This window comes from Drosophila serrata, unplaced genomic scaffold (assembly GCF_035046125.1).
Source record: "Drosophila serrata isolate PLE 108 unplaced genomic scaffold, ASM3504612v1 contig_100, whole genome shotgun sequence".
Taxonomy (NCBI): Eukaryota; Metazoa; Arthropoda; class Insecta; order Diptera; family Drosophilidae; genus Drosophila; species Drosophila serrata.
In genome coordinates, this window is record NW_028256998.1 from 77,417 (window position 1) to 86,604 (window position 9,188).

Consider the following 9,188-nt stretch of genomic DNA (forward strand, 5'->3'; position numbering starts at 1 on the left):
AAAAACATTTCAATCAACCTCGATACGCTCTTTGCTGAAATCAATGAGTGGTGCCAAAAATCCGGAGCTATGCTTTCAATCTCAAAATGCAAACATATTCACATTTGCCGGAAAAAACAATGTTCATGCCAGGTCTCTACACAATCCACAATTATTAACACAGTTAACGAACTCACCATTCTAGGTCTATCTTTCAACAAAAAATACAATTTCAAACCCCATATTACTAAACTACACAAGTCACTACAGAAATCATCGAACATAATTAAATGCCTTTCCAACGGAAAATATAACAGCCACCCCAACACCCTAATCCAAATCGTCAAAAGTCTATGCATTTCCAAAATTGATTATGCTCTACCGATATATGGTAACTCCCCGAAATCACTAATAAAACCAATTAAAACCTTAATTAATTCACTCCTACGAACTTCTCTGGGAGCCTTCTGTTCTACACCCACTTTCAATTTATACCTAGAAGCAAATATTGAACCAATAGATAACAGAATCGACCACTTAAAAACAAAAACAATCAACACTATTATCCACGCAAACGACACCCCTCTAAGGCAAATCATTCACCGGATTACCAAAAATAAAACAAAAAAATATCGATCCTCCGCCGTTAACCACTGCATTAATCTTGGCCTAAAGCTCGGATTCCCCACCTCTCTTCCCCATAAGCCAAAACCATCATGTCCACCCTGGTTTCTGGATACCAACCAGATAGATACCCGACTAAGCCGAGTAAAAAAATCAGACACCAACAAGGACATATTTGTCAAACAATTTCTGGAAATCAGACACCAGCTTATTAGCAAAAATTTCACGCTTCTGTTCACAGATGGATCCTTGAGTAAGGAAATAATTGGCTTTGCGATAACGACAGAAGAGGAAACACTGAAACAAGCTATCCTTCCAAGCTACTCATCTGTATTTACAGCCGAGGCGATTGCTATCCTTGAAGCCATCAAAATAGCAGTCAAGACAAGAGGGAAATTTTGCATCTGCTCAGACTCCCTATCCACATTGGAAGCACTTGCAAACATAAACAATTCCAACTTTTATGTATCATATATCCGCGACCTTCTGCTAAGACACAAAAACAAAATCAAGCTCTTATGGGTCCCCAGCCACGTCGGAATCAAAGGCAACGATAAAGCCGATACAGCAGCAAAAGAAGCGACCAATGCTCCACTACTAACAATACCAAATGTTAACCGTGGAGACATCAACAATCAAATAAAAATCGACACGCTAAAACTTAAGCCTAAAATATTGCAGAAATCATCGCAGTGGTATCAACCAATTAACCCAGATGCCCTAAGCATAGCTGACTACATACAAACCTTCAACCTACCTAGAAGAGAGATCACCAAAATAATCCGTCTTCGACTCGGCCACACCAGGCTCACCCACGAACATCGCTTTTCACAACCACCAAACGATCAGTGCCAGCTCTGTAACAACGAAAAAATATCAATCTCCCATATCCTTAACGACTGTCCAGCACTTCAAACACATAGATCAAACTTCCCAAACATTAAACTTACTGATCAGTTATTCAACCCTAATTTTGCAAACATCCAATTAATTCTTAATTTCCTCAAATCAGCAAATCTTTTACACCGTATATAAACCAATCACTTTCCTCATAAAATATCTGTCATTTGTTACTTGTAAATAATCCATGTGCAATTAACTGTTAATACATTTATAAGATCCCTCTATATTAATTTAACCAAATCATGTAAACCTTATTCCGGCCGAAAATCTCCGCTGTTATGGCCGATCCCTGTAGCCTAAGTTTGTAACTTCTGCCTACAGTGTACAAAATAAAATAAAAAATGAAATATAGCAATGAAATTTGATTTGATAATTTTTCTCTTTTATGAAATTAAATGATGGTCCTGAAAAGGACCGATTGTTGAGTACAGACTGTACTGATTTTTTAACCGCCGAAACCGTACAGGGTGCGGCATTGCCTCTTCAGGGCGTACACGACGTCCATGGCTGTGACTGTCTTCCTCTTGACGTTCTCCAGAAACACCTTAAGAACACCACGGGTTTCCTCGTAAATGAGTCCAGAGATACGCTTCACGCCGCCACGCCGAGCCAGACGTCGGATATCTGGCTTTGTGATACCCTGGATGTTATCACGCAGCACTTTGCGATGACGCCTTTGCCTCCTTTGCCGCGACCAGTCATTTTTCACTCTTTTATTTTAACACTTCGAAAGTCACCACTGATTGGTTGGACTCTTTGAAGATACCAACTTGTGTGCCATCCACGCCAAGCGAGTCACAATCACGCATCCGTGGCGAGCGTGCTTAAGTTGCTTTTGACTAGCAGCCAAAGAGGGAATACATTTTGTACAAATCGGCAGATATTTTTAAAAGTTATGTTAAAGACTTATTTATGAACCAATTGTATGGAAAGATTTATTCAAACATAATCCAGTATATTTTTTAATGCATAGTTTTTAGATCGTAATGATATGGGAATAAAAATGCTAATACAAGCAATAAGGCAAATATGCTATTAACAAAAATATATGTATATATAAGAGATAAAAAACTTTTTTGATACACCAGATACATTTACGATATTAAAATTAAGCTATTAATTAAAAATCTAAAAATTTCATTCTTAAATGTATTTAATTTCGTCTCTCCTTGGGTAATAGGCTCCAGTAAACTCTAATATGAATGTTGTGTGGGGGACTTAATAGGGCATTACTAAGAAACGAATCCATAAATTCCCTTCAAAACTTAATTGACCGGTTGAAAGGTTCAAATTTTACTTTTTCTTAAAAATGTTTACTATCTTTAAAATATTTAATATTTTTACACATGATTTTTAACGAAATGCTATGCCTACAAATTTAAATCTTGAACTTCAGACAGCCATACAAAATGAGCCAAATACTTATTTCACCTTTTAATAAATGTAACTGTTTTATGAAACATTTAAGAACTAAAAATATTTAAAACCTTGTATCATTTAATTACACAACACAGGTAAAAGGAGAAAATGAAATTGCACATCGAGCAAACATTGGCAGCGTAAACGAGCGCTGCCAAACATATAGTTAAAGTGCTCTCCTCCTCGATTCAGTATGCTGCAAGTTCTATACAAACAAAAGTGTTTTTCGTTAGTTTTCGAAAAGAAATAGTGAAGCAAAATGTCGGACTCTGCAGTGGCAACATCCGCGTCCCCAGTGGGCATTTAAAGTTGATCAAAAGAAGACGAATTAAAAGTTGAGGAAATAGACCTGAAGCTTAAATAAAAGAAAATTTAAGTGAAGATCATCTCCACTGCTCGCTCCACCTCTACGTGTGTGAGATAGAGACGGGACGAGACGCATGGTAGTGTCGTTACCAGCGTCTGCGTCGGTGTTGTCGACGAAGACGGCGGCGGGGGAAGAGGAGAAATTGAATACAACCAATGTTGCTGAGCTGCAAGCGGCTGCTACTGATGCTACCAAGTGCAAAACCAACGGCAGCCTTTCCGGTTATAATAATAATAAATGTGATAGCAAAGAGAATAATTGCAATAGCAACAGCAACAAATGTGATAATAAAAATAAATACAACAATAACTGCAATAGCATAGCTATTAATCAACGTGCAAATAACCTATGCTCTGACATGGCCACGCTCGCCAAATGCAAAAATTTAATTGCCAAACAACAGTCCAGCCACAACTTGGGCAAAGTGTCCAAGAGTCCCAAGAGCCCCAAAGGTCCCATAAAAAAGAGGGGGCCAGCTGGTGAGGGTGAGGTTAAGGACGAGGCGGCGTCTCGTGCCGCCATTACGGAGGCTCTCGCAGCGTCATCAGCGGCAGCTACAACAACAGCTACTGCTACAGCAACAACTACTGCTGCTACTACAGCAATAACTACCGCTACAGTACCTAATGATTTCCTAATAATTGACGCTACTCTTCCTAGGCTGTCCAATTGTACCAAGAGGAAGCATCGCACCATATCAAGCTCATCAAGCTCGCACTCCTCCGCCTCGAGCCTCTCCAGCACCAGTGAGGATGATGACGATGACAATGACTCTGACAATGATGTTGTTATGGACGATGACGATGACAGCGACAACGGTGTTGGTGGCGTTGCCGAGAACGCTGCCAGCAGCTGCAACGGCAACTCCCAAAATGGGGCGATGCAAGCGGCTGCAGGCGATCCCAGCACAGTGCTGATAAATAAAGATGAGCTGAATAGCCTCTTGTCGGAGGTCCAGTCACTGCGCCAGCAACTAGCGCAAATCATTAGAAGCTGCAACGTCAAGGAGCAATTGGCTAGCCTAGGGCGGACTGTCAACGTACGTCAGCTTCATGGCAACAAGTTTGCTCCGTTGATTGCTGAAGAGGAGGAAGCTGAAAATGAAAACGACGACGGCATCGGCGACAACTGTGATAATGACGATATGGCTGCTCAATATGACGCCCTTTTCCCCTCGCTCATGGGGAATACCAATGCCAGACGCAACAACAGCAGCAATAACAAAAACAACAGCAGCAGCAATAAAAAACCCGACAAAAGGCAGTGCCATCCTGCACAGCCTAACATCATGGACATCGATAATGGCGACGACGACGATGACGACGACGACAATAGACCTTCTACCTCGATAATGGCTGCAATGAAGGCAGCAGCGGAGGCGGCAACGGCAAAGGGGGCTGCACCAGCTGCTAAAGCAGCAACAACAACGGCAGCCTCTGTGTCTTCGAGATCTTCAAAAGCGGCCCAAAAGATGTCAACAAGGACTGCTAGGACGACGGCAGCAAAAGCAGAGGCGGCGGCGGCGGCGGCAGCAGCAATAGCATATGTATCCTCCCCCTCCTCTCATTCCAAACCAAAGAATAAAATTCCAATCATTGCAGTTTACAATGCACTCCCGAAGGAAATTACGGGTATGTTAAAGACCTTTGTCAAAGATAACCAATTTATTCTAAATATCATAAATAAAAATTTGATTAATATTGAAGTAAATAACCTGGACAATTGTCTGAAAACAAAAGAAATGCTCAAAACAAAAAATTTCCACTTCTACTCGTATACACCTGATGAACTCAAAAATTTCTTTTTAGTTATTAAGAAATTACCCATTGAGTCTTATAACTCTGAAGATGTTAAGTCGGCTCTCAAAGAGGCCTTGCCAAATGTTAACGTTGCGTGTGTAAAATCGTTTAAAAATCGATTTTGGCTTATCCAAATCGGGAACGCGGAACATTTAAGTCAGCTTTTACAACTAAAATCTTTATTAAACTGTCGTATTACAATTGAGGGTCTCAAAAAGGATAAAAATCAAGTGAGACAATGCTTTAACTGTCAGCGATTTACTCATGTCGCTAGCAATTGCAACATGAGTCTGTCCGATTAGAATTCAAATCCTAGAAAAAATAAAAAAGAAGAAGGAAATAGTAGTTAGTCAAAGAAACCGGACAATGGGCAGGGCAAATGCCCTTATTAAAAATGGCAAATCTTTTGCTTCTCTCTTTGACAACAAAAACAATAGTAATAAGAACAGCAATAGTAACCATAGCAATGGCAGCAGCCCCCCCTCACGGGTTCAAAAAATTGCTACCTCCAACCCAGCGCTCCATAAGCACATAGAAGCTAGACTAGCAACAAAACAAACCTTGAATCCTATACAAAACTCTCTCTCGCTCGATACGCTCAATAGTGATGCTATTGAATTTTTTGGCACCGACATTTTCAAATGTCTAGCCATTATGAAGAAGGTCTCACAAAAGTACGCTGGCATACATGCCGAAAATTCGACTGATCTCAAAAAACAAAAACAGCAAATATTACTTGACTTTATATTACAAATGGCTATGTCTTCCACATCTCTTTCTGCCGCGTGTGATGCGTAAGCTCAAATGTATGTTTCAAAATGTTAACTCTATTGTGTCTCTGCGAAAAAGACACGAATTTGACAACTTTATAAACTTACATCGTCCGCATATAATGCTAATTGCAGAGCACAGACTGAGTCGACGACATCAGATTGTCCTGTCAAAATATCAATTCATACATCAGCTAGCAGGAGCTACGCACACTAACAGTATGCTAAGGTCGTCTGTGCAGTCAGAAAAACGGAGTACATCTGTGGCCATCTGTATTCCAAATGGCATCAAATTTAGAAGAATTGCATTGAAGCCACTTAAATTTATTGAGGCTATTGTCATAGTTTTAGATTATCAATCGACAACAACGGTAGCAAAAAAAACGGTAGTTGCTGTTTCTTTATATAAAAGACCTCAAGACCCACTCCTTAAATCTGATTTAGACTCGTTGATGGGGGACATACAACACGACTCACTTGACAGCGCAATAATAATTGGTTGTGACTTAAATGCCAAACACCCCAGTTGGCATGTCCCATTACACAACTCGACACACCTGAATCGGGACGGGCGGGTTCTCTTTGAGTGGCTGCAAGATCAGCCAAATCTAATACTGAATCCAACAATAGAGCCTACACGGCGGAACTCGAACAATAACCATTCGTCAATCGACCTGCTCATATCATCTACTGACTTGCCGCTCAACTATGGCAGAAATTGTAATGTGGTTAAAGACTTTACTTCCGATCACTTTGGTGTGATGGCCGAGTTGCCGCTCGGACGTTTTCAGCCAGTGCAAATGGATCCAAAAGTCATCCTAAACTTCAGGAAGATGGACCATTTGGCATGGAACATGACGATTTTGGGGAACATAACGTCAATCCCAAATGATTCCAATCTGAGTGCAGATAGCATTGATGTTCATGTTCACCAACTGACTGAGGCGTTCGAGCGGGCACTACAAAACCAAATAGCCATTCCCAGACATACTATTGACCCGTCTAAACCAAGGAAGATCCTCAAACTGAGTGACAAATGTCTAAAGCTTATTCATTGTCGTCGGAAATTGAGACGGCGCCTGTTTAGGCAACGCCTCTCACTGCCCTATCACGAGGGTAGCAGAATTAAGCAGATGATCTCGATCCTATCCGGACTTATTGACAATGAAATCGAGAAATGCCGTCTCGAATTCATTGAGCGAAAGGTCATGGATATAAGACCAAACGACATTAGCTTAAAGAAACTATTACCTACTGACTCGGCGTACGACTTTGGAGGAGTGATTCGTCTCACACAGGATGAGATGGAAAATATAGACTTTGACACCCATGAGCTCATAACTTCTTCATTTGAAAAAGTCAATGCATTGGCATGGAAATTTGAGCAAACGCATAAGCAAAATGATTGATTGACAGCTAGCAGCCCGGAATTATCTCGGCACTCCACGTTTGTGGAAAACTTTGTAAGTGAAGTTTTCACACAAGCGTCGGATGAACCCATAGTTGAATTTAGCCAAACGATTACGGCCGATGGCGAATGGCCTGGAGCAGATGGCTCCGGATTCACCAATGCCGATCAGCTTTCAGAATATATAAGCGCAAACAATGGGAAGAGGACTCTGGGTCCGGATAAAACAAGCAACTTCCTCCTGAAACGCTGCAATCGGCTGGTTCTGAGTCATCTGACCAGACTGTTTAATCACTGTTTTAATATTGGTTACTTCCCAACAAGTTGGAAATGTGGAAGGGTTATGCCCATACCGAAAACCAATATTACAAGAAGTGAAAATGGCAAGACAAGCCTAAAAAACTATAGGCCAATCACCATTCTGTCAGCCGTTAGTCAATTATTTGAGAAAATGTTGCTAATGAAACTAAAAGTGCATCTGGGAGCAAACGAAATTCTACAAGATTTTCAGTATGGTTTCAGGGACAACCTGTCAATAAATCATTCTTTAGCCGTCGCAAATAATTTCATCTTCGGTAACTTAGCCGAAAGAAAACCGACCATTGCATGTGCTTTGGATTTTGAAAAGGCTTTCGATACGGTATGGACGGATGGGCTCATATATAAAATGACTATATTTTACAATTTCGACACGAAATTAACTCGGGTCATTCATAGCTACCTAAATAATAGATCATTTTATGTATGCAGCCCAAATGGTGTAGATCGATCGTTGACCCGTTCCACAAGGTTCTCTGTTAGCACCGATACTGTACAACATCTATTTGGCTGATTTCCCACAATATAGGAGGGACCCGCTCTCTAAATCAACGGCATCTATTTTACCCCTAATCTACGCAGACGACGTGCTCCTCCTGGCATCGGGGGCGAGAATTGCGAGCGCTGAAATGGACCTAAATTGCTATCTTGACCAACTCTGTGACTACTTCAGGAAATGGAGGCTAAAGCTTTCACCCACGCATATATATAAATCAAAATATACAAATTATAGAACAAAAAGAAGTGAAATACCTTTGCGTTCTCTACGATGACAAATTGAGTTTTCGAAAACACTTTACGAACGCACTGAGGCGTGCCAAAGGCTGCATAGCAAAAATGCATAAAGTCTTCGACCCATTGGGGGAAAATAAAGCTGTGACAAAGACTAAACTGACTAAAGTAAAGACGTTAATATATAAAAAGATATTACAACCCGCCCTAATCTATGGCCACATGGGGTGGTTTAATATCCAATCTAATCTGATGGAGAAGATTCGGTTATTCGAATCGAAGGTGTTGCGTAGGGCTGTTGGGGCTGCTGCCAGAGACCCCTCAACACACCACTACATTAACAATAGCAAGCTGTATAAAATGACTAAAATAAAAAGAGCTGACGTACTTGCATTTAAAATAATTGAAAAATTTATTGAAAATAACAAAAACAGTACGAATCAGACAATAGCTAATAGCACTGACCAGACCTCCATGAGAATTGACCACACATCTTTAAACTAAACAATTAGGCACATTGACCATTTAAAAAGAAAAGGCCTCATATACGATAGATGTGGAAATTTAATTTTTTATCACAGATCCAGACAACTACTTGGCCCAGCCAGGTTAATTTTTAATATAAATCAATAATATTGGTTATCTTTAATAGTCTTTAACTTATATTTTTTCTCCCCTGTAAATAATCCACCCCCACCCATCCATTCACCCACCCCCCAGAAGTAGTTTATAGTATATAGTCATAGTCGTAGTCCTTAATTTAATTCAAATTATACACACACACAATTCAATGTTACAATGGGTTTTTACTCGAAAGAGTTTTTCTCAATTGATTAGACACACCAATAAACAATATTGATCTCTAAAAC

General features: G+C 40.3%; 1 pseudogene; it reads right to left on the reverse strand.

The window, feature by feature from the left end:
- Positions 1 to 1,951: 1,951 nt before the first annotated feature.
- LOC147644763 (histone H4-like) lies at positions 1,952 to 2,208 on the reverse strand (annotated as a pseudogene).
- Positions 2,209 to 9,188: the final 6,980 nt, after the last annotated feature.